Here is a 25,162-nt window from a genome sequence, read left to right as displayed (position 1 = left end):
GGAAAAAAAAAAAAAAAAAAAAAAAAAAGTAAGATGAAAGTGTTCTGTAATGTGGTTGAATGCAATGAATGTTTTTACATGGCTCATTATCTGTATATTTACATTAATGCACGTTGCATTATATACCAAAAAAGTACTACTAAATCTTCAGTCATCCTATACATTCAATTTGAAAGCTTCATCAAGTTATTCACATTCAAAGGCAATATTCCTACATCAAACAGGTTACAATATTAGGTGTATTTAAATATTGGAAATGCATAGTGCCTAAATTAAAATCGGTTACACAGAGTAATACATGAGTATAACGTTAATAGCCAAAAGAGGTTTTTAATGGCTTCTAATATAATATGCCCTTTCAAGGAACCATTCGTACATACTGAAATGTATTTTTACTGTACTGCTTTGAGTAATTATGAATTGAACATGGCTGATAAAAATCAGCATTAAACGTTATATAAATTCTTTTGGAAATACATATAATCCTCTTAAGTATGCAGCTCTATAAGTGATAAAATATTGGATCTCAAACACCAAAAAGGAAAGTGGTTTTCACACTGATTTTCAAGAATATGCCTTTTTATTGTTACAGTTCAGTAAACTATTTTACCAAAGTTTACAGTCATCTCAACTTCAAAGCAAATCAAAATTAATTTGTTTGTTCTATAATCAATATCGTGAAGCAAAAGTCATTAATAGCCAATATAAAATAAGCTATTTACTACCTCATTTTAAATATAGTGAGGAACTACAAGAGGGCATTAACACTATCCTAACCTGCTCTACTTAAGTTGATACTTGTTTCCATTTTCAAATATCAATACCTACTGCACACTTAGAAAATTCACTTGTGAAAATATGTTTAATTTTTCAGAAAACTGCTAATTCAACCTACTTTTGTTTGTGAATTCTGAGTTACTACATTATTTTCTCATCTTCACAACAATTAGTAATTACTGATCTCTCAAAAAGCAAGGACAGGATGCAAAGTAAAATTAATATGAAGACAAGAAAGCAAATTCTACTGTACAAGTGAGCAATACTCAAGAAAAGTTGTTTATCTTACACATAGCACATTAGAGTCATAATTAGCTCACCACCACAGTTAGAAATATACATACACATTTTTCAAAATAAGTCTTTTAAATAAAGTACTGCAAGCATCTTTCTAGCTTAAGGATTTGAAACAGCAATTAAGTCTGAACCTTAAATCATTTGTCTCTATAACTAGAAGAGCAAGTCCCCAGGATGTAAATCTCACCCAATGAGACAAGGGAAGCTGAATGTATTATTAATTGCTAAATAATTTCTTAATTTTAGAATCTAGCACCCAACACTGGCAAATAAATGATGTGATTTATGAACCCACACTCTCACGCTGCTTCACTAGAGTTCAATAAACACATGCACATTCTAAAGGTACAGTGTGAATGCAATCTCTACAAGCCAGGAAACATAGCAGGACTCGGTGATAGCAAATCTACCCCATCTACTTATTATTCAAGCACTAGTATTTAGAATACCTAAAATGCCTGCTGAACACTGCGGCTCAACGTCCCCATGGGGTTACTCTGAAGCAGAACCACATCCCTTCCCCTCAGTGATTACTGAGTTTTAAGAAGGCAGGTAACATGGGGTAGAGATTCTCGTGCAGCAGCAAGATAACTCTTCTCTCCAAATTTTCAAGAACCAACACTCCCTATACACACACACACACACACACACACAAAATCACCTTTTCTTAAGAAAGAAAGGAGGGTTTTTCAAATAGGTGCCTACAACATGCCGTTTGCATAGGGATGAAAAATGTATTTTTCCTCTACTTGCTGCTGTGTAAGATGTTTACAGATCTGATTAGAAAACCTGGATGTACATAAAAAGTAGTGCTTTCAATGAGATTCCTTTAGTGAAATCTGTCTATGCAGACAAGTGTGTACATAAATAATACATATTTATGCAAACATGCCTCCATTAACAACACACACACACACACACACGTACCTAGACCAATAATTAAGCTTACACGGTCTTCTAAGCCCCCTTTGACATTTTAGCATGCATGTTTTTCAGAAGACAGATTTTTTTAAAATAATAAGCAGCTGCATATAATGCATGCCAAAGTGGCATGTTAGAGGAGCAAATACATTACCAGACGCATTTTGAAGTTTCTGGAACACCTGCAGGTACAAGGAGCCTGTGAATCGGTTGCTGGCACACGGTATTCCTCTGAATCCCAGAGCTCGGTGTGACTGTGGGGGAATGTGAGGCGAGTGTGAGGCTGGAAACCTTTGAGTTGAGCTCACTCTAGGCATCAGAAAGCCTCAAAGAGGGGAAAGAAAAAGGCAGCCCAACAGACAGCTAGATGAGAAACTTCTGGCACCTCTCCAGCTCAGGAATGAATTCTCTGTAATTTGGAGATGTATAGTGATGGAAATGAGGAGAAATTTGGATTTAGGGGGGAATTTGCTCAGCCATGCAGAAATGGGCAGGTAACAGTCTCTCAGCTCATTTTAAAACAGTCATTCAGGAGCAAGACTGAATCAAAAAATTAACAGGCATCCTTTTGCTGAAAAAATAAAAGGCTACTCCCACCAGCTTCCCAAGATGCCTTTACAAACTTCAAATGGATCATTCCATCAGCTATTTGTTGCACATTTTATTAATCCCAGTGCAGAGGTAAACTGGAAAATCTAATCCCTTTTATGCAGAAAACTGGATTTATTGCTTCTTTTTATAATGCACTTTAGTCATATAAATACATAGATTTACTTAAGAGTTCTCGTTTCTTGTGTAAAACCACTACTGTTTGGTCCAGATAAAATGCTGAAAGGCTTGTTTGCAGCTTTTTAAGGTAGTGGAGAAAAAATGTTTTAATACTCAGAAGCCGAGCTGAATACAGATATTGAAATGTAGAGTTTGAAGCAAAGAGAGTATAAAGGAAGCGCCCTGAGCTATTAAGTAGCACATAAGACATACGGTTATACATGAGCATTGAGCAGGCAGGTGGCTCAAGTCTATAAATATATACATAATTAAGGATAGGAAGAAAAGAGCTGTGGAAATTAAGTTCTTAGAGACAATAGCTGTGATTTTGTTTAGGCTTACAAATAGGCAATAATTTCTGGGAAGCACATGTGGGCTTCACCTTATCTGAAGAACTCAACTCACGAATAGAGAGCAAGGTTGGAAGCCTCACATGCTGGCAATCTATGTTCAAATGTAATGAGGGGAAGGACGATATTACCATGAAGAATGTTGTCATATTACATTGTGCCTGTGTGGCTTAACTACTCATCCAACCCTGCAAATGGCCATTTGCCTGGACTCAATAGCAAATGCGCTATCGATGGGAGGGTGGAGGTGGGAGACCAATTTTATTCGTTTTACTACCCGTGCACCTTTGGGAGGCTCCGAATAAAATGCATGTGCTCAGCGTAGGAGTGATTCTTTTCAAGGCCACATTTATCTATAATAAATTCAAAGTAGAATTAATGATGACCAATTAAGCTATTTATTATTTTAACTCTTGAGGTCAAGGGCAAAACAGTGTTTATGTTTATTGACAGAGGGTCGACGGCAAGATGGCTGAAGATGGCCGGGCTCAATAAACACGTACTGACCAAGTAGCTTTCCGGCCTCCTCACGTTCCAGGGCCCAGTCCTTTTTGTCTAGGAGATCTTTTCTTATCTCTACACTGCAATCTGCTTCATCCATCCATTCAACACGTGTCTAGTGAATTGGACCCTCCATCTGATGCTGTGGACACTTAAGACGAGACCCTCCCTCAAGGAGCTTACCATTGCCAGGTAGTACCGCAACAGGTCTCAGGATGGGAGGGGCACATCCAAAGTACTTACAAACACCCAGGCTCACCACAATCCCTTCTTCCATTTTGGATTCACTTTTGGTGGGGAGAGGCAAGCAGAGTTTGTGCACGGGCTTTGGGAAATTATCTCCCCAGGTGATTCTGATTAAGTCCCCTCCTCTACCCCACAGGAGTAAAGGCAATTCAAGACGACTGTTATCAGCCTTCCAGTAATTGAGAGGAGGGTGTCCCATGCACTGCTGCACATACACTCAAGCTACAGAGCCACTCAAGCTAACCTGCCCTCTGTGTCTTTGCTCATTCCCTCCACTGTGGGGAAGGCCCAGACTTAATCAGTGTGCCCTAGAGCCTGGGTCTGCTGGTTCTGAATGGGTCTGGAAGCCAAAGCTAAAGGCAAAAGAGAGCCCAAATATTTTGGTTCATTCATATAACCTCTCTGGGCCTCTGCTTCCTTATCTGTAGAATGAGAGGGCAGGGCAGGCTTTGAGTCTGCGATTTCTCTGCCTAAGCCAAAATGTATGAACACCCTCTCTGAGGGAGTCAGTTCTATGCTGCATTGGCACCTACACAAGATCAAGCCTGAGGCTGGAACTCAGAATTCTGCATTCTACCATCTCACTGCCTAAAGGTACCTACTCAGCAAATCAAACTTCACGAGGGTGAATCGTCAGCCTGAGGAGCTGGGGACCCAGCATTGTACACTTTTCCTTCTCCGTGGGTGGAACACTGAGGAATTCAGAGCACGGAAACGAACACGTTATCTTCTGGCTCTCTCCCTCCTTGCTTCAGCAGCTGCCTCAGCTCCGCTCCAGACACCCTAGTGAGTGGGGATTCCTGGAACCTTCAGGCAGAGTGGTCACACAGCCAGAAGCCAGGCTGCCACCTGGCCCCCTACCTCCATGGCTGATCCCCTTCTAATGAGTGTGAGGGCTTGAGGAACCAGGCTTAGGGCTATCTAGAACAGCTCCTCCAGGCTCTGCTCCTAACCTCTGGTGGCGGCGGAGTATCCCAGGTCACTCTTCAGAGCTGTAAGAAGAGAACAGTCACACCATCCTCGGTTGGCCAGCCTGCCTGCCCACCTCACCCCTCCTTGATTTTCAGCACAGGCCCACTCTATGTCCCACAAGCCCACCCACGGTGACAATAAGAATAGCTCAAGGGGGAGGGCTCACTCAGCCTCTTCTCCCCACTGACTGCTCTGAGCTCAGCAACACCTGCATTCACTCAGGAAGAAACCAATAGCGGCAGGTATTTTGAAGACAAAGCTCATGTGACCAACTAAAATATAAACCTCTTCATGTAACAATTCTACTTAAAATTAAATGTTTTCTATCTCTTCTAGTTCTCTAGCTAAGAAAATCAGAAAAGCTTGGCCTTAAAGCACAAAGAGGAGGAAAGGCACAAATGTTCGAAGACGGCAGCACTGCAGAGAAGCTGGAGACCCAGACCTGAGTTTGAAGACAAGATTCTCTACTCAGTGGGTCTTTGGGTAAGCCATTCAAGTTCCTTCATACTGCTTCCTCCTTTGTAAAAGAAAAAATACCTACCTGATCAAGTTATTTCTAGAGTTTAAATTTTAAAAGTGCTGGGTGCATCATAAGTTACTTAAGAAATAGTAACTCACATTATAATAATCAAAAGTGTCCAGTCACCGTCAATACCCCCATTAACCTATGGGGGCAGGGACTATGTCTTAGTCATCTGCCTCATCCCTAGTTTGCCATGTGCCTCCTCACCCATTACACAAGTTTTCTTTGAGCAACTACCACTCTCACATTCCCAGGTAGGTGCCAGGGACACGGCAGTGGACAAGACACAGGTGGCTCCTGCCCTCATGTGGCTCACAGTCCAGTGAGGAAGATGAAAATTAAGTGATAACTAAAATATATAAGTTAAATTAAGTGCTAATTAAAATATATGCCTGCTCAAGCTGCCATAACAAATATCATAGACGGGGTGGCTTAAACATTACAGATCTGGAGTCGAGAAAGTCTGATATCAAGGTGCCTAAAGGTTTGGTTCCTGGTGAGAGCCCTCTTCCCGGCTTGCAGACAGCTGTAGCCTGGTGTCTCTTCCTCTTCTTACAAGGACACTAATTCCATCATGGGGGCTCCACCCTCATGACATCATCTAAACCTAATCACCTCTCAAGAGTCCTACCTCCAAATACCATCACATTGAGGGCTGGGACTTCAACATATGAATTTTTAAAAGACACATTCAATCCATAACAATATATAAATGAATTAACTAGTTAATTAATGACGATCTTTTTAGTTTTATTTTTTTGTTTATAATAGCCCAGACAGTGTCAAGGGCACAAATGGAAGAAAATTTGTGACTGCTTCCAATAATCACCTTCAAACTGGGGTATCAGGGCTGATGGGCTGGCCCTCATCAAGTAACAGGTTTCTCCCCAGGAGCTGTCCCCTGAGACCCATCAGACTAGCTAGCCCAGGCGGCCCTTTGATCTGTCCTCATGGGCCCTTCCATCCCACCAGCAAAACGTTCTGGTTCCCGGCCTCATTGTTTTACATCCAAGCTGTCTGAAATGCAATAACGTTTTTTTAAAGAGCAACCATGATTTTAAAGTTCCAGGGATCCAGCCAAGGATATTTTTCTAAAAGAGAAGCAATATCTGTTTTTGGAGACAGAACATTTCATAACAGAGATCTCATATATTTCAATGAGTGATAAGTAGCGACACGTACTGAACGCTCACAGGAACCAGACCGCAGAGTGCATGTGTGTGCACGTGTGCGTTTGTGTGCACGCGTGTGTGTGTTTAACGCTCATCCTGCCTAATGAGGACAGAGTCAGGGAGACAAATGCACTCGATTACTTAAACCATTCAGATATTTAAGGCAGACAGTTAATGGAACAACATTAGAGCCTGTCTCTTCAGGGCAGGAGATTACGTTCTGTTCTCCCTGATGATTCCCTTTGATTTAAAAGGCTTTGGCTACAACACTCCCTGCAAGCAGCACTAGGTTAAGAATTCAACTTCTGCAAGTGCTGGTCAGCAGATGTCTACATACACCTAATCCAGGGAGAGACCACATGGGATACTGCAATTCCACACAACTCATGCTCAGTGGCAAAGGAATTTAAAATGGAATGAGGCCCCAATATCATAACTGTGAGTTTGGCAAGATTATTCCACCTGTGAGTTTTGTTTTGTAAATTCATGCTTGCTGCATGGAAAATCTCTGATCATCTCCACCCATCAAGACAGTCAGGGGCTATAGAAAGTGAGATCCAAAGCCACACAGCTTCTTCCATGAACCTGAAAAGCCTTGAGTGTGGGCAGGGATGCACCCGTGTCCATCTGGGGCCCATCTGGGGTCCTTAGATACTGTGAAACTGAGGCATCAGTGGAAGACGTGTTAGGAGCTGGCAGTCCACCTCAGGCAGAAGGGCTGGAGGCTTGGAGGCTTCTTATGTCTACCCATTCCCAGAGATGTGACACTGCCATGGGGCCAGCAACCACAGATGGTGCTCTGCACAGACAGGCAGGGACAGACCGCCATGGGTCTGCATGAAGCGTCAGCCAAGACACAGGCTGGGCACCATTACTGAGCCTGTGGATGTGCAACAGGAAGCTGGGGGGGAAGGGTGGTATTAGTCCCATTTTCCTAACCTTATGGGTGTTATTTCTCTGGATCAAATGGCAAAGGAAAAGGAGGTGATTTTACGAGAAGGTAACAGTGCCATGCTAGATAGACATCTCAACCCTAAACCCTTACTCACCTGAGCAAAAAATTGATATGATTTCTCTGCCTCTGGTAAACCATCAACAATTAGGCTGAATTACCCCCAACCTGGCTTTTTACATTGATTCCAGCTGGTGATAATAGGTATAAAATCACAATATAATACACATGCACATGTAATTCTGTATTTATCGCTATATATTTTGCTGTAAGACAAATATATTGTATTCTTTAAGTGACAACAGCAAGTGACAATACTTTCAAGCTCCAAAAGGCTAGCCAGTGGAAGGAAATGAGAACAATGTGCAAGCACCACCCACAGAAATTCAAGGTATAGAAAGTGAGTGACTAGGAGTCAATTAACCAACTGAGAATAAAGAAGTGACATCTTTGAGAGTCACTCATTCTCAAAATGTGCAGCGTATGGGGGGTTGATCCTCACTCTAAGGGAAATGGGTCCAAGTAGGGGACAAGTACTGGACCAGGAGTCAGAAGATCCAGGGTCTCAGTTGCTGCTCCATCACCTAGCACTGTGACCTTAGCCTCAGATCTCCCATCAGTGCAGTGGGGATTATGTATGCCCTGCCTACTCTATAGCATTGATGTATGGAAAACACCACTATGTATATTAATTTGTATACCAATTGAAAAACAGTATACAAATGTACTGTGGTCTTACTGCCCTACCTCAGCCCAAGGCATCAGAGTACCACTCGTAAATCATTACTGTTCTGTCCACATACGTCTTAGCAAAGGGAGAAAATTCCTATAAGAACCTGAAGAGGGAGTCAGTGTACAGAGGATTAAGCCATATGAAAGAGAGAGGCAAGAAAATCAAACTTCCCCCCATGCCTAATAATCCAGCCCAGTCAGGGGGAGTGCACTACAATTAAGTGTTAGGCTTCCAAAGAGCCCTGCAGATCGACTATCAAAGTTTCTGCTCAACTGAACTGAAACTTTGCAAAGTGGCCACCACTAAGACTCACCAAGGAATTCCTCATATAGACAGTAGTCGATGTCAATTAACCTTTGTGAACATGAAAAATAAATGCAAAGGTTGAGGAATTAACAAGGAGACAAGCACAGATGCCAGACACAAGCATGATGTTACTGTAAATGCTACAATCACATGGTGCTTAATTTTAGTATACTAGAAATGGCTCTCGTGATAAAAAGATCTTTTCTAAAAATGGAAGTACATTAAAAGTAGGGGCTGAGCCTAATCTATATTTTCCCCTATAGCACTCTGATTAGTCCCACATCTGCACTGGGAGTGCAAATATTTATTGAAGATACCACACTGGTGCCTTCTGAATGAACGCTTGAAGAATCAGTAAATACACTGCATTCAGCTGTGTATCATTCAACTTCCTTAACTGAAGATTCAAGCAAAATTAATTAAATTCATAGGTTATGAAAACATCTTTTCCCCTTAGAGGGAAAAAAGGATTTATGGAGTATAGAACAGAGTGACAACAACATCGCTTGAGTCCAACAGCAGCCCCAGGGCAACAATGCAGTTGGAAGCTGCCCCCGCCTCCCCTTGGCCTACCCCCCTCCTCTTCACATCCCCACTTCCAACCAGCAACATGGGGGGCCTCACAGGCATATACTGATATGTTGAAACTCAGAAGATAAGTGCAAGTTCTGTTCAGACCACCCCTGTCCCATGGCCCAAAACACCCCCACTACACACCCCTTGCGCTTAGATATGTGCATACTAGTTATGCAGTCCTGCCCGTAAGATACTGGACCAAAGGCAGAGGTCTTCATGAGCTCTAGAAATCATTTAGGTAGGGATTTCTGGAGTCTGGTTATGGAACCATGTTCTAAAAAAGGGGACCAGAGACTCCAGGTGGGTATGTCCCCTTGGTTCCTCACTCCTTCACCTAACAGGAAAGGATACAACCAGAGAAGGACACGAGTCAAGCCTTCTAAGACTCAGGGCAAGGACTCCAGCCGCCCAGATCCAAGGAGGTAATCCTTGAGCCCATCACCCTTCCAGCTAAACTCTCTTCTCCCTGTGATTCCTTTAATGGTAAACTTGATGAATAAGTAATCTACATCCACTGTTCATTTATTCATCAGCCTCTTTTTTGTTAAAGCCTTTAATTTTGCAACTTCTCTCATTATAATCTGTGTCCTCACTACCCAGTATAACTATTTTCTCTAAGAACATTCACAATATTCTTCTTTTCAAATTCAATCACACCTGGAAGGTTCCCCTACCACCAGTGCACCCTCTTTTAACTGCTAACATCATTCTCCACCTGGACCCTCTCTAGCCTTGTTCTGCCCCTGTGCCCCTTTCACGCTACTTTCATCTGTTCCCTCTGCCACTACTTTAATTTCCCTTCCTCTACATCAATTCACTGGAGGTTAAGTACCGCTCTGGACAAAGTATCCTTCCAACTCAACACGTAGATGTTCATCTTTTCCCATGGTTAGCTGATCCCAAATGGACTTGTTCAATTTTCATCAACCCAGAATGCTTCTCTCTCCCTTTGCACAGCAAACCAAATCTCTTTTTTGTTTTTAAACACTTGGAGCTCATCTTTTCTATGAAACATCTCCACATTAAGTCCACTCAGACCTAACCCCTCCAGGTAATATATAATGATGTGAAAGCTGAGGGTCTATCTCTGAATGGGTATCATGGAGGAGCACACAGAGATGGTAAAGCAGGTTCTTCTTATTTGCCAAGCCTAACTGTCTGTTATTACCTATATTCCCACAGTCATGTTTCTCACAATTTGATGTACACAGGAATCATTCCGGGATCTTATTAAAATGCAGGTTCTGATACAGTAGAGAGCTGCATTGCAAAATTTTCTGAGAATGAGTTCAGATTTAGCAGGAGAGAGTGACATGATTGATTAGTATTGTCTGCCATGAGCATGGGAAGACAATGGCAACATTGATCAAATGATCAGTGATTCATTGATTCAATGATTTATTCAACAAAGATTCACTGAGCATCAACTATGTGTCAGGCACTATGAACACAGACAGAGGAAGTCCCTATGCCCATGGAATTTACATTCTATTAGGATAGAAAGACAATTAAAAAGCAAACAAAGAAGCAAGATAATTTTATATAGTGGTAAGGGCTGTGAAGGCTATAAAGGCAACGAACAGGTGATGCATAGAGAGGAATTGAAGAGGGCTGCTTCCAACCAAGTGGTCAAGGAAAGCCTTTCCACTGAGGTGATGGCTGGGCTGAGGCTTAACAAATAGAAACAACTCAGACATCTGCTTACTAAGAGAACAGCCTCTCATCAGTGGGAACAGACAAAGCAACTGCCCAGAGTCAGGAATTGGATGAGAGTGCCGCGTATTTGCCATCCTCAGATAGTGAAAAAAAAGGCATTGACTTTGTATTCAGCTAAGTATGTGTTCTAATCCCAATCGTCTCATAGTGGACAAGTTATTTAACTTATTTTCTGTTAAAAATTTTTATTTCTTCCTATCAGAAGCTTTCCTAAATGTCAGAGATACAATGGTGAATAAGGCAGATGTGATTCTACTCTCATTAAGCTTCCATTCCAGCCCTCTTAACCTGTTTCCTCAGCTATAAAATGGGTAAAATAATACTGACTTTGCAGAGTCATCAAATGAAAAAAAGTTTTGAAAATTTTAGTATACAATACTTAATAAGTACTCAGCAATTACTAGAACCCCTATCTTCCCTTACATTTTTGGTAATATAATGTTGACAAAATTTATATGCCTTTTGTGTATTTAAGATCGATTTTTTAATCTGTTATATTCTTTCCCTTAGATTATAAATTCTCAAATTTAGCGAACATAGTCTTTTGTAACAGTTTGGCACCTTGGAGACTCTTCACACAATTCTTCAACAAATATTTTACTGAGTTCCAAATAAATAAATACATATTGATCATTGTTTGGTAATTGTGTTATAAGGTAAAACAGAGCAAGATAAGAGGGGAAAAGAGCAATGGAGGAGGGGAAATGTTATTATACTTGGACTGGCCAGGGAGGCCTCACTTGTAAGATCACATTTAGGCTGAACTGAGGAGGGAGTGAAACCCATGTGAATATCTGAGAAAAGAGTTTTCAAGCCGAGGAAACAGCAAGCGCAGAAGTCCCGAGTGTTCAGTGGGTTTGGGGAAGAGCAAGGAGGCCAGTGTGGCAAATTCCTTCATTTTATAAAAGAGGAAATTGAGGGCTAGAGAAATAATTTTGGCAGACCCAAGTGTACCAGTTAATTTTAGCTGCTGTAACAAAATGACCAAATACTCAAACTCAAGAGAAGTATATGTCTTGTTTATGTAAATTACAATACCAGTATTCCAGAGCAGCAGGGGAATCTCCTCCAAGCAGTGACTCAGAGACCTAGGCTCCTTCCATATTGTCTTTGCCATCTTCAATACCACGTTTCCAGGCTCGTTTGGGGTGTCAATCTCTGGTGTCTGACAGGAAGAGATTATAGATGATCACATATAAGAGGTTAATAATACACCAGCCTAGAAGTGGTACACATCAATTCCACGAACACTCATCCGCTATCATTTAGTTACTTGACCACTACTGACCACAAAGGAGACTGGAATATGTAGTCTAGCAGGAAGATGAGAAAAAAGGATTTGGTGAGCAGCTAGCCAGGCTCTACCAGGCCAAATCACCTTCCTCCTAGCCCTTTACTTTCTTCCTTTGCAAACGTGTGCGTGAAAATACACACGTGTGGGTGAAAATAATGTTCTCTATAAAGTGGTCTCTATCTTAGTGATAGTTGGTGCTAATAATAATGAGACACGAGATAAAAGAATTTCTAGTTATCTGCTACCAGCCAAAACACATTCCATTGTCAAGCAGTTTAATCTTACTGAGATGAGAACACTGGAGAAAGCGAGATACATATAATAGAGTGAAGGATCAGGCAGAGATATGTTGTGATGGGGAAGGAAGATTGCACAGAGAGAAAATCTATTCATTAACACACCTCACCTCCACCGGTTCATAAGATTTAGCTGCAACTTGACAACCAGTTGTTCTCTGAATTTTCTCACTCTATCATTCCCATCAGCAAGATTGTTGTGAGGATCATGTAGAGATTACATATGTAAATATAAAACTGAGGTATCACTGTTGTTATAAAATGCAATTATAAATAATGGAAAGAAAATATCAGTGTTAGGGAAGCAAGAAATTAAGAGTCATACAACAGAATTGGGTTATTCTACAGAAAGTCTTTTTCAATATCAGAAACAGTCCAATTAAAACTTTCAAAAGCAATATATCTAAGAAAAACATGGGGGAAGATGGCGGAAGAGTAAGACGCGTAGATAACCTTCCTCCCCACAGATACACCAGAAATACATCTACACGTGGAACAACTCCTACAGAACACCTACTGAACGCTGGCAGAAGACCTCAGACCTCCCAAAAGCCAAGAAACCCCCCACGCACCTCGGTAGGGCAAAAGAAAAAAGAATAAACAGAGACAAAAGGACAGGGACGGGACCTGCACCAGTGGGAGGGAGCTGTGAAGGAGGAAAAGTTTCCACACACTAGGAAGCCCCTTCGCAGGCGGAGACTGCGGGTGGCGGAAGGGGAAAGCTTCGGCGCCGCAGGGGTGCGGCAGGCAAAGCGGAGGGATTCAGTGCCGACCGGCACTCACAAGCCAGAGAGGCTTGTCTGCTCCCCCGCCGGGGCGAGCGGGGCTGGGAGCTGAGGCTCGGGCTTCGGTTGGAGCGCAGGGAGAGGACTGGGGTTGGCAGCGTGAACACAGCCTGCAGGGCGTTACTGGGCCACGGCTGGCCGGGAGGGAGTCCGGGGAAAAGTCTGGACCTGCCGAAGAGGCAAGAGACTTTTTCTTACCTCTTTGTTTCTTGGTGCGCGAGGAGAGGGGATTAAGAGCGCTGCTTACAGGAGCTCCAGAGACGGGCGCGAGCCGCGGCTAAAAGCGCAGACCCCAGAGACGGGCATGAGACGCTAAGGCTGCTGCTGCCGCCACCAAGAAGCCTGTGTGCAAGCACAGGTCACTCTCCACACCCCCTTTCCGGGGAGCCTGTGCAGCCCGCCACTGCCAGGGTCCCGGGATCCAGGGACAACTCCCCCGGGAGAACGCACGGCGCGCCTCAGGCTGGTGCAACGTCACGCCGGCCTCTGCCGCTGCAGGCCCGCCCCGCACTCCGTGCCCCTCCCTCCGCCCAGGCCTGAGTGAGCCAGATTCCCCGAATCAGCGGCTCCTTTAACCCCGTCCTGTCTGAGCGAAGAACAGACGCCCTCCAGCGATCTACACGCAGAGGCGGGGCCAAATCCATAGCTGAGCCCCTGTGAGCTGTGAGAACAATGAAGAGAAAGAGAAATCTCTCCCAGCAGCCTCAGAAGCAGCGGATTAAAGCTCTACAATCAACTTGATGTACCCTGCATCTGTGGAACACATGCATAGACAACGAATCATCCCAAGTTAAAGAGGTGGACTTTGAAAGCAAGATTTATGATTTTTTCCCCTTTTCCTCTTTTTCTGAGTGTGTATGTGTATGCTTCTGTGTGACATTTTGTATAGCTTTGCTTCCACAATTTCTCCTAGGGTTCTATCCGTCCATTTTTTGTTTTTTGTTTTTCTCTTAATAATTATTTTTTATTTTAATAACTATTATATTTTATCTTATTTTATTTTACTTTATCTTCTTTTTTTCCTTTCTTCCCTCCTTCCTTCCTTCCTCCCTCCCTCCTTCCCTTCCTCCCTCCCTTCTTTTTATCTCTCTTCCTTTCTTCCTTCCTTTCTTTCTTTCTTTCTTTTCTACTTCTACTAATTCTTTCTTTCTACTTTTTCTCCCTTTTATTCTGAACCGTGTGGATGAAAGGTTCTTGGTGCTGCAGCCAGAAGTCACTGCAGTGCCTCTGAGGTGGGAGAGCCAACTTCAGGACACTGGTCCACAAGAGACCTCCCAGCTCCACATAATATCAAATGGCGAAAATCTCCAAGAGATCTCCATCTCAACACAGGCACTCAGCTTCACTCAACGACCAGCAAGCTACAGTGCTGGACATCTTATGCCAAACAACTAGCAAGACAGGAACACAACCCTACCCATTAGCAGAGAGGCTGCCTAAAATCATAATAAGTCCACAGACACCCCCAAACACACCACCAGACATGGACCTGCCCACCAGAAAGACAAGATCCAGTCTCATCCACCAGAACACAGGCACTAGTCCCCTCCACCAGGAAGGCTACACAACCCACTGAACCAACCTTAGCCACTGGGGACAGACACCAAAAACAACAGGAACTATGAACCTGCAGCCTGCAAAAAGGAGACCCCAAACACAGTAAGATAAGCAAAACGAGAAGACAGAAAAAAACACAGCAGATGTAGAGGAAAATATAGGCAGAACACTCTATGACATAAATCACAGCAAGATCCTTTCTGACCCACCTCCTAGAGTAATGGAAATAAAAACAAAAATAAACAAATGGGACCTAATGAAACTTCAAAGCTTTTGCACAGCGAAGGATAAACCATAAACAAGACCAAAAGACAACCCTCAGAATGGGAGAAAATATTTGCAAATGAAGCAACTGACAAAGGATTAATCTCCAGAATGTATAAGCAGCTCATGCAGCTTAATAATAAAAAAACGAACAACCCAATCCAAAAGAATGCTCAACATCATTAATCATTAGAGAAATGCAAATCAAAACTACAATGAGATATCATCTCACACCAGTCAGAATGGCCATCATCAAAAAATCTAGAAACAATAAATGCTGGAGAGGGTGTGGAGAAACGGGAACCCTCTTGCACTGTTGGTGGGAATGTAAATTGATACAGCCACTGTGGAGAACAGTATGGAGGTTCCTTAAAAAACTACAAATAGAACTACCATATGACCCAGCAATCCCACTACTGGGCATATACCCTGAGAAAACCATAAGTCAAAACAGTCATGTACCAAAATGTTCATTGCAGCTCTGTTTACAATAGATCGGAGATGGAAACAACATTAGTGTCCATCATCGGATGAATGAATCAAGAAGATGTGGCACATATATACAATGGAATATTACTCAGCCATAAAAAGGAACGAAATTGAGCTATTTGTAATGAGGTGGATGGACCTAGAGTCTGTCATACAGAGTGAAGTAAGTCAGAAAGAGAGAGACAAATACCATATGCTAACACATATATATGGAATTTAAGAAAAAATGTCATGAAGAACCTAGGGGTAAGACAGGAATAAAGACACAGACCTACCAGAGAATGGACTTGAGGACATGGGGAGGGGGAAGGGTAAGCTATGACCAAGCGAGAGAGAGGCATGGACATATATACACTACCAAAGGTAGATAGCTAGTGGGAAGCAGCCGCATAGCACAGGGAGATCAGCTCAGTGCTTTGTGAACGCCTGGAGGGGTGGGATAGGGAGGGTGGGACAGAGGGAGACGCAAGAGGGAGGAGATATGGGAATGTATGTATATATATAGCTGATTCATTTTGTTGTAAAGCAGAAACTAACACACCATTGTAAACCAATTATACTCCAATAAAGATGTTAAAAAAAAAAAGAAAAAGATGATTACCAGGGAATAAGTCAGGATGTAAATAATTACTAATGTACAAAGTCCGTGCTTTGAAAACTCTACCCTTTCTTAAACTAACAAGGCAAAAAAAGCCTTTTTAAAAAAATAGTCTTCTTTAGTTTTACATTTCTTAGGCTAGGCTAAAATTATATAATTAAAGTCAAATGAACCCATCCCATACAGACATTCACAATTTGAGATGAATGAAGTGGTCCTTTGACAGAAAATATAAATTAAAATAAGGTTGAATTTTATTTAATGCTCATTAATGACTAGAAAACACCATGTAAATTAAATCTACCACTGATTTTAAATTGAGTCATGCAGGTAAGAACTTGAAAAACCCCTGATAAAGTCATAAAAAGATTAAGATAACCTACAGCAAAAAATTAGGAAAGTGCCTATCAACCTGGAAAAAATAGTAAGAGCTGAGTCATATCATTTCGTGTAATAAATCTTTACTGAGCACTCACCATGAGCACTTTATGCTGACTACCTCCTGAATATAACCCTATTAGCCTCAGATTTCTGAAAATAGTCATAATTCCCCAAATCTCAGCATGAATTTTATAACCTTACTTGCATCTGGCACCAAAATGTTGCCTTCCATAAGGACAGGTTAACGATGATGTGGAGAACCGCCATGGCTTTGGGGGCATGCTTGATGGAGTTAAATGGTAACCAGTAATATATGGCCATGGGGTACACACGACACAAAGAGAGAGATCCTTTGTCAGAACTCATTATAATTATTTCCTCTCCACTGATTTGCCCATTAATCATTGATCATGTGCTGCGTCTGACATTTCCTGTCTGGTCAATCTGTATTAATATACTATTCTTTTGCTGGTTTAATTTCTTCATCTTGCCCCTCTGAAAAGAGAAACCATATATAAAATGTTTTGACTTATTTGAAAGCACTTTTGCACACATAGGTGCCAAATTGTAATATCTGTTGATGTAATGATTGAATTCAGAATCTGTGAATCTTTTGAGATTAGGCCAGAACAAATTAAAAGTAAATCCAAGGTAGAATAGTCTTCTCCCTGTAACTGAGGACCTGAAGCCTCTATTGCAAGTGTTGAGGTTTTTATCAGTAATTATAGGAAAAGCTTTGAGTAGAAGGAAATACAGGGATAATGTGAAGAGAATGGACTGGGGGAGGGAAGGAAAGAGCAGTGGATTGTAAAGCACATCACAACCAAACTTCAATAAAATCCACCTACCAAAGAGTTGATTAATATCTCTGTAAACTTCACACCCAAATACCAAAAACATATGAAAGATTAAGAGTGAATGGTCGGTCAGAAAAGACTTTTAATAATACCATCCTAATTGTTAAAAAAAAAAAAGATTTTGTAATTAATTAAAACCTTTGAAGTGCAAATATACTGTCTCCAGAAAATGTTAATTTATATAATGAGGTATATTTGATTTTAAAATTAATTCATAATCACCTTATAATCAATTCATATTTTGTTCCATATATAATTTTATTTTTAAATGTATAAAGACATAAGTTTGAAGAAAAGATTATATCGGGCAGAATAATGTCCCCCCAAAGATGTTCACATTCTTGAAACTGTAACTTTGGTACATTCAATTGCAAAGGGGAATTAAGGTCACAGGTGAAATTAAATTTGCTAATCAATTGGCCTTAAGATAGGGAGAGTTTCCTGGATTATCCAGGTGAGCTCAATGTAATTATAAGGGTCCTTAAAAGTGGAAGAAGTAGGAAGAAGAATTATGTCAAGGTGATGCAATATGAGAAAGACCCAACCAGCCTGAAGATGGAAGAGGAGGACCATAAGCCCAGGAATGCAGGCAGTCTCTAGAAGCTGTAAAAAACGAGTAAACAGATTCTCCCCTGCAGCTTAAAAAAAAAAATGCAGGTCAGCTGACATCTTGATTTTAGCCAGTGAGACACACGTCAGACTTCTGACCTTCAGAAATGTAAGATAATAAATTTATGTTATTTGATAAATGGAATATTTATAAATGGAATGGATATTTATAATGAAATATTTCCTGCCATATCAATAAACAAAGTATGTCACAGTCACCAATGATTGCAACCCTCCAATGTGAGCTGATGAGCCCTGAGGAAACTCAGGATGTGAAAATACAGGCCCAAGATAGCTAAGGTGTATATCAAAGGAATGATTTCAGTGGGCCCAGACTCTTTGCATCTTCCCATACATAGAAAAGCACTAAATTCCTTAACTTGAGATATCTGGTTTTCTTTATTTAACAATAGTCTTTTGATGTTCCCAATCACCTGCTCTTTGTTGCAAAACTCCTACATATCCTGGCTCCCTGCTTCGCCTCCTGGGAGCGGTTTCTCAGAGTTGTCTGAGATGCTGTCTCCAGGGCAGTCCTCATTTTGCCCCAAAGAAAACTTAACTCACAACTCTCACGTTGTGCATTTTTTTTAAGTCAACGTATTTTAACACTAAGTTTGTGGTGACTTTTTATAGTACTTATACAATACAAAGGCCAAACATTTGAAAAGTCTTTAGACTACAATTTATATCTCAAATGCACCTTAAAAAATGTAAGGAAATAAAATGTACGCTTTTAAAAATAAGTTTGCAGCATCAATACAACAAGTAAATCAAAAACAAGAACAATAAAAGTAACAATAAAACCCAAATAGAATAATATTTATTTTCAAAAAAAAAAAAACAAACCTAAAACTCAGAAGCATTTTGTGATTTTAAACCTGCCTTCTTTGGGCAGCTATGTAGCTCTTTTTCTTTCACAGTGAGGTGTAAATTGTAAAATTCCTTAAGAAAAATGTGATGAAATGTGTCTCAGAGAAAATGATAATGTGCCTTAGCCCTCCACCCCCACCCCCAGTGGATTGCTTTGGTGTGGCCCTAAGCCCTTCTTTAGCTTTAATTTTAAAGAGCATAATACAATATTTGCTTCAAGGTCTCTGATGAGAAGAGGTACTATACTAGGAATAGCAAGCAGGTAGACTCTGACAAGGTCAAAATAAACTGTTCCCAGGGTAACAGCAAAACTCCAGCTGTTCATCACTTCATCACAGGCAGTGTAGCAGGGGTGCAGGGTGGGGGCAGGATTCGCACTTATCATTATTGCTAATTGCTGATGTTGAGTTGAATTCAGTCTTATAATTTTGAGAACCTCCAAAATTCAAATTCCGCATATGCTGTGCTCAAATACAAATAAGTATATACAAATAAGCAAGCAGATATGTAAAGGGAATAGTAAATCTACTCAAAGAAGGCAGGAAAGCAACATCGCTCCATTACCAAAAGCATGATCCATAACTCTTTATAGCAGAGTTCAGCTAGACCAAGCCCTAAGTTGACAGGTTACCTCTAAAAAGCATCCCACTTTTGTTGCTGTTTTAATTGCAGGGAGAGGATGTTTGGAAAAGAATGGGGATCAGGAGACCCAAGGTCCAGGGTTGACTTGCCCAATAATTGGTCTTTGTGAAATCTAGGTTTCTACTTTGAAAATTAAGGAGATTAAACTAAGTTAATGTGTTCCAAAGTTTGAGATCTATAATGGCGGAAGTAGTAGACGAGTTGGTAAAAAGTTTTAAATAATACTGAATCTCAAAGTAAGAAAGTTGTTTCCGTTTCAATGCCCTTTTTAACTTTTCTACAAAGGTCAAGGATAACATCTCAGCTTGGTGCTAGTAGAGCTTTGACACCTCCCTGATAAAAGCAAATCTCGGTTTTTAACAAAGAGAGGGCAAGCCTTAAGTTCAGAGGCTTTCAAAGACAAAGTCATTAGCTAGAATTAACATATTGTTTTACCTTTATTGTGTTTAATTATACTTTTTCTTTCAATTTATGGTATATAAAACTGATTTCATTTATATATAAATAATAATGTAATTTATTTAAATAAAAACAAGAAGTTGATTTAAAGAAAAATATTAACTAAATAATATATAAGTGCTAGTTACACAGGTATTTTTAAAAATCTTGAAAAGGAGGTATCCAACTGACTTGAAGTTTGAAAAATGGTGAATTAAATCATTTCTAGGATCCTTTCCCATTCTACTCACTCACTCTCTGAGCCAGTGATCAGAAACCTTGCCTCTACTATCAAGGTAACTTACTGAAACAGCTTCTATTCCATTTAGTTGCTAAGATAACTCTTGGAATTGTTCTTTTTTTTTTTTTTTTTTTTTTTTTTTTTTGCAGTACGTGGGCCTCTCACTGTTGTGGCCTCTCCCATTGCGGAGCACAGGCTCCGGACGCGCAGGCTCAGCGGCCATGGCTCACGGGCCTAGCTGCTCTGCGGCATGTGGGATCTTCCCAGACCGGGGCACAAACCCGTGTCCCCTGCATCGGCAGGCGGACTCTCAACCACTGCGCCACCAGGGAAGCCCATATTATTGAATTAATATATACATACCTCATTTCCAGAAAAGAAATAATAATTGCCCAAAGCCAGGAAAAGCAACATGTGTCTCATTATTGTGTATTGAGCGAATAACTGGATCCTTGCTTCTCTTACGTAAGTATGTTTATGGACCTAAAGAGAATCCTAGATCTAAAGCCACACCTAAGTCAATGTAAACATATGGTTCCCCTGTTTATAGTTTATACACCCTTGGGAATGTTAGAAAGATAAACCTCTTCAGTCATTGTCTCAGAACTCAAGTTCCTCCCAAACCATGCAATACTATTTCAATACTACTTGAAAGCTCAAACCTGTAAGTCAAAGGTATATTTTATTACTGGCATGCATTATCTATCTTTGCCCAATCAGGAAGGTATGAGAAGGTGGATGTCCATACTCATAATCTGTCAACCCAGTTCTTGTGGTATGAATCAGGAGAAAGGAAAAGGTGGGGTAGGGAATGAGGTGGCAGATGCCAGGCCAGACAAGAAAAGTCATGAAAGTACAGGAACTGCTCTGGGCCTTGCAGGGGGATGGCTTGTTGTGTGTGTGCTGGAGTAGGGAGTAGGGAGGGAGTGGACGCACAGTAAATTATGGGGCTCAAAGGGGAGGCATTGTCCTCCTGAGCAGAAATTAAGTAACTCATGTTCCAGGCTGGCTGGGTCAGCTACTTGCTGATATGTGACATTGGACAAGTCAGGGTTAGGGTTCGCTTCAGTTTCTTCAGCTATAAAATGGGGCTAATAATAGCTATCTCACTGGGTTTCTCTGGGAATTCTATTAACATTAAGACATGTAAGTGCCCACCATCGCCCCTTCAGCAGAGCATGTGTCTTGTATTGTCTGTCATCGTAGCACAACTACGTTGTACCGTCTTTATCTATCTGCAGGTCTCGCTCTGCCTCACTGGCCCCTTAAAAGACAGGAACTGTGCTTTATTCATTCTTATTTCCGGAACCTTGAACAACCCATTAAGGTCCAAGTGGACCTTAATAAATTCTTCTTGAATGAATTCATCAACAGACCAATGCTATTACGGTGATTCTCATCACTATACAGCCCAACTACTTTTAGAGGATACACTAAGGCCTGTAATCATTAAAACTGGAAGAAGGGAAAAGGCTGAACTCATCCCAATAGGGCTTGAGTATTGTTTTTATGGAACTGAAGGAAACAAATTAAAAGCACATATTGTGCATTAAGGTGAAAAAAATGATAAAGAGAAAGGAGTGGGGGATTGCACAGAGTAGTACTGCTTTGTGCCAAGAATTTTAAAGCACGATCTGGTCTTTCATACACATACTGCAGAGATAATTACTTCAATAGCCCTTTATTTTTCCCAACATTACTAATTAGCCTGATGAGAGGGACTTAGCCAAACTGGTTAGTACAGTACAGAATTTGGATAAGGACTTGATGAGGGACATTGTTCTCCAACAGCCAGCTGAGAGGCTCCCTGTCAACATATTTAATAGTCTTTCCAGCTTTCATAATTCTGCCGCCTCGGACTCTCAGAGCTTGTTTCCCAAACACGATGCAACTTGGACTTACTCTCAAGTTAAAATACTTTGAAAGGTCATGCCAGACTTCTTTTCAAAAAAAATATATTATTTAACTTTATGATTCTAAAAAGGCAATGATGATTCTAAGGAGATGATGTAATAAACAATATTTTTAAAGTATATTTTGTAAAGTTAGTTTATCTCCTATATAACATATTCTCTCTTCTTTTCTTTCTTTGATGGGGGAGGGTATTTTAAACAATACTTTCTCTGAATGCCCACAGGTGACTAACTTTGCTGGTTCACTTTGTTTAAAGCTGAACCTAGAACAACAAAAAACTCTCATTCACCTCCTGGGATCTAATTAGTGGAGAACTTGCATGCTAAAAAAGTCATCTCCAAACACCACAGGTACTTCATTTAAATCTCTAATTTACCTCTCATGTTTGAATTACCAGACAGTTCTAAAAATGTGCCAGTCTGAGGTTGTTGGAAACTAATATGGCTTAATATTTTCTGAACTTGGCTTTCAAATTGAGTTTGCAGAAAGTTCAGCCACTTGTTAATATGACTGCAAAAGAAAATGGATATTTTCTCTTTGCTTGCTACAATTTCTTCGAGAAAACAAGGATGCAAAGACTCCAAAACATCAAACGGACCTACTGCCTTTTGGAATATGTAATCACTCTTTACATCATTTCTGCCTTATCAGTTAATCAGTCTTTACATTAAACAATACCAGGTAACAAGAAGTAATGAAGTCCATGAACCTAACTTTGATCCATCGAAATAGCCTTGATGTAGATTCAACTGCAGTCTTTTTGATTTATTATTTAAACTTGACTTGATCTTTAAAATGTGGTAGTACTGAAGGTGGCGATCTTAAGTAAATTGCAAAAAGCTTTGAGTCTACTGATATAAAGTACATGTGACTATTATATTATGTAGTTTGCTAATAAGACTACAGTTGAGTTAGTTGGTTCCCCAGAAACTCCTAACTTTTATTCCTATTCCTAACTTTTGAAATGCCAAGTTTCAGACATATTATAAATAGCTTATATGAGAAAGACTTTTGATGGCTGTGATTAATTCAGTTCTGGGCACCTAGGTGTAAAAAAATAATATAGCATTTGATGACTCCCGGTGTTCAATAAATTGTTGTATCAGTTTGCACAAATGGAAAAAATCTTAAAACATTTTAAAAATATAATTTAGATATTTCTAAGAAGCATTCCCATAAAATGAGTATCATGGCATAAGTAATAACAAGCATAACTGGAAGGGAAAAGCACTTTTATTTTTCTAATTAACTTCATAACCAACTCTGATATCTTTCCCTAGGATATTTGATTCCCTTTGTTTTGTTTCTAATATCTACTGCTTCAAACATAAAACTCCTTCACCTAGCAGGGAATGATTTCAATTGCATTTCAAAATATGAATTTCTCTCTCCTGGGTTCTACACCCTAGAGCATTTCCTGTTTCTGCATTTTTCAAAGCAAATGTTTGGGCAATGCTAAACGTCTCCCTCCATGTTGAATCTCACAGTCTCATATGTTTGCTAGGAAGATAGCTGGAAATAATTAAGATCCTCAAAACCATTTCCCGGGTACTCAGAGTTCTGCCACTCAAACTTTTAATTACAAACTGACATCCAATAAAGCAGAATGTCAGAGCTACTGCAACTACACTCGCCTTGCAGTTTTACTGTGGACCTTGCTACATCAAAAGGCTGCCTTGCCGATCATTTTTAATTAAATACAAGGCAAGTCCTCCCAGAGCAAGAATTACAATGAAAGTCAGCTTTTCAGTGGAGCAGCTGTGTAAACGGGTTCTAAAATTAGCCTAGTCATTTCCAAGCTGTGGTTTACAGCTTCAATGTGTCTTCTGCAGCCCATGTCGGGATGAGAAAATGAATTTTCTTAAGAACATCCCAATCATTTTGGGTTCAGTCCATTTTAATGGTGTCATAGCTAACTCAAACCTCTCAGTCCTAAGCAGTCTGGGTATAGGGAGATGTGATCAAAAAGTGCCATCTGAGAAAAGTGTTTGCTTTAATTTAGATGGTGTTGACAGACCAATGGGTACTGTAATAAAACCACCTGGCCTCTTGCCCAGGGGATGTATAATCTAAACAAGACAAACAGGGATATAATGAACAACTTGGGCTAATAGGTAGTAGCTAGCTTCAGATTTCAGACTTCCTGTTCCTTATTAGCATGGTTAGGAGGAACTTTTTCAATTCCCATTTCTAATACTTGTTTTTGCAGGGAAACAGTGGGGGTGATCATAGAAAAAATTCATGCATGACAGGGTAGCCATTATTCCTCTCCTCACCATCTCCAAAAAAAGAAGAAACCTGAAATGATTTCCTAACCCCAACTCCTGCACTGGTTGCTGGCTGTCCTAGACGTTTAACGGGCAGGGGGGAGAGGAAAGATGTGGAGGACCAGAGCAAAGGAGAAGAGGAAGCAAGTGGAGTTGGCATTGAACGATAGGAGAACATTAACAAGAATCTAATTTATACCTCTGAGAGCATTCAAATCCATACATAACCACAAATGAATGATCATTTTGCAGTGAGCATTTGCCACTTGTATCCTTTATTACTGGTAATCTAATGTTGCTAATACATATGGCACCATGAGATTCCTAGATATGAGGGGACCAGACCTTGCAGGATCACAACATTTTCACAGAAACAGGTATTCTAAGCCTGGGAACCAAAGACTATGAAGTCATCTCTGACCTAGAAGAGAGGGTCAAAAAGGTCAATAGGGACAGGGAGAGGAAGGGTCATGTCAAAATAACACACCGGCCAGTGCTGAACCTACACCAAAAACTCAGAACCAGGAGCTCAGCCCATTCACAGCGAGTCACCCAACCACCTGCCTAGGTAGGAACTGTTCTTGTAGGTTCCAGGAGATCTCAATGGTGCCTTGCTGGGATCAGAGAATTGTAAAGCAGCCATTCTGATGTGTCTATGGTGACCTTTGGACACGTTACTTTAAAATGCTGTCTATCTTATCAAGCAGTGAGCACCACAAACATTCTAGGCGCTCAATTTATTTTGCAAGTGACCTGAAAATGGTGAGCAGAAGTAGATCTATCATAAACATAATGAAACTTTGATTTCAAGGCCCCTGATTTGCACCACCCTGTGATATCTGGAAGTTAC

Source organism: Neophocaena asiaeorientalis, unplaced genomic scaffold, assembly GCF_003031525.2.
Source record: "Neophocaena asiaeorientalis asiaeorientalis breed wild unplaced genomic scaffold, Neophocaena_asiaeorientalis_V1.1 scaffold50, whole genome shotgun sequence".
In the NCBI taxonomy this organism is placed as follows: Eukaryota; Metazoa; Chordata; class Mammalia; order Artiodactyla; family Phocoenidae; genus Neophocaena; species Neophocaena asiaeorientalis.
The sequence above is the reverse complement of the archived record's forward strand: the minus strand, read 5'-3'. Positions refer to the sequence as shown.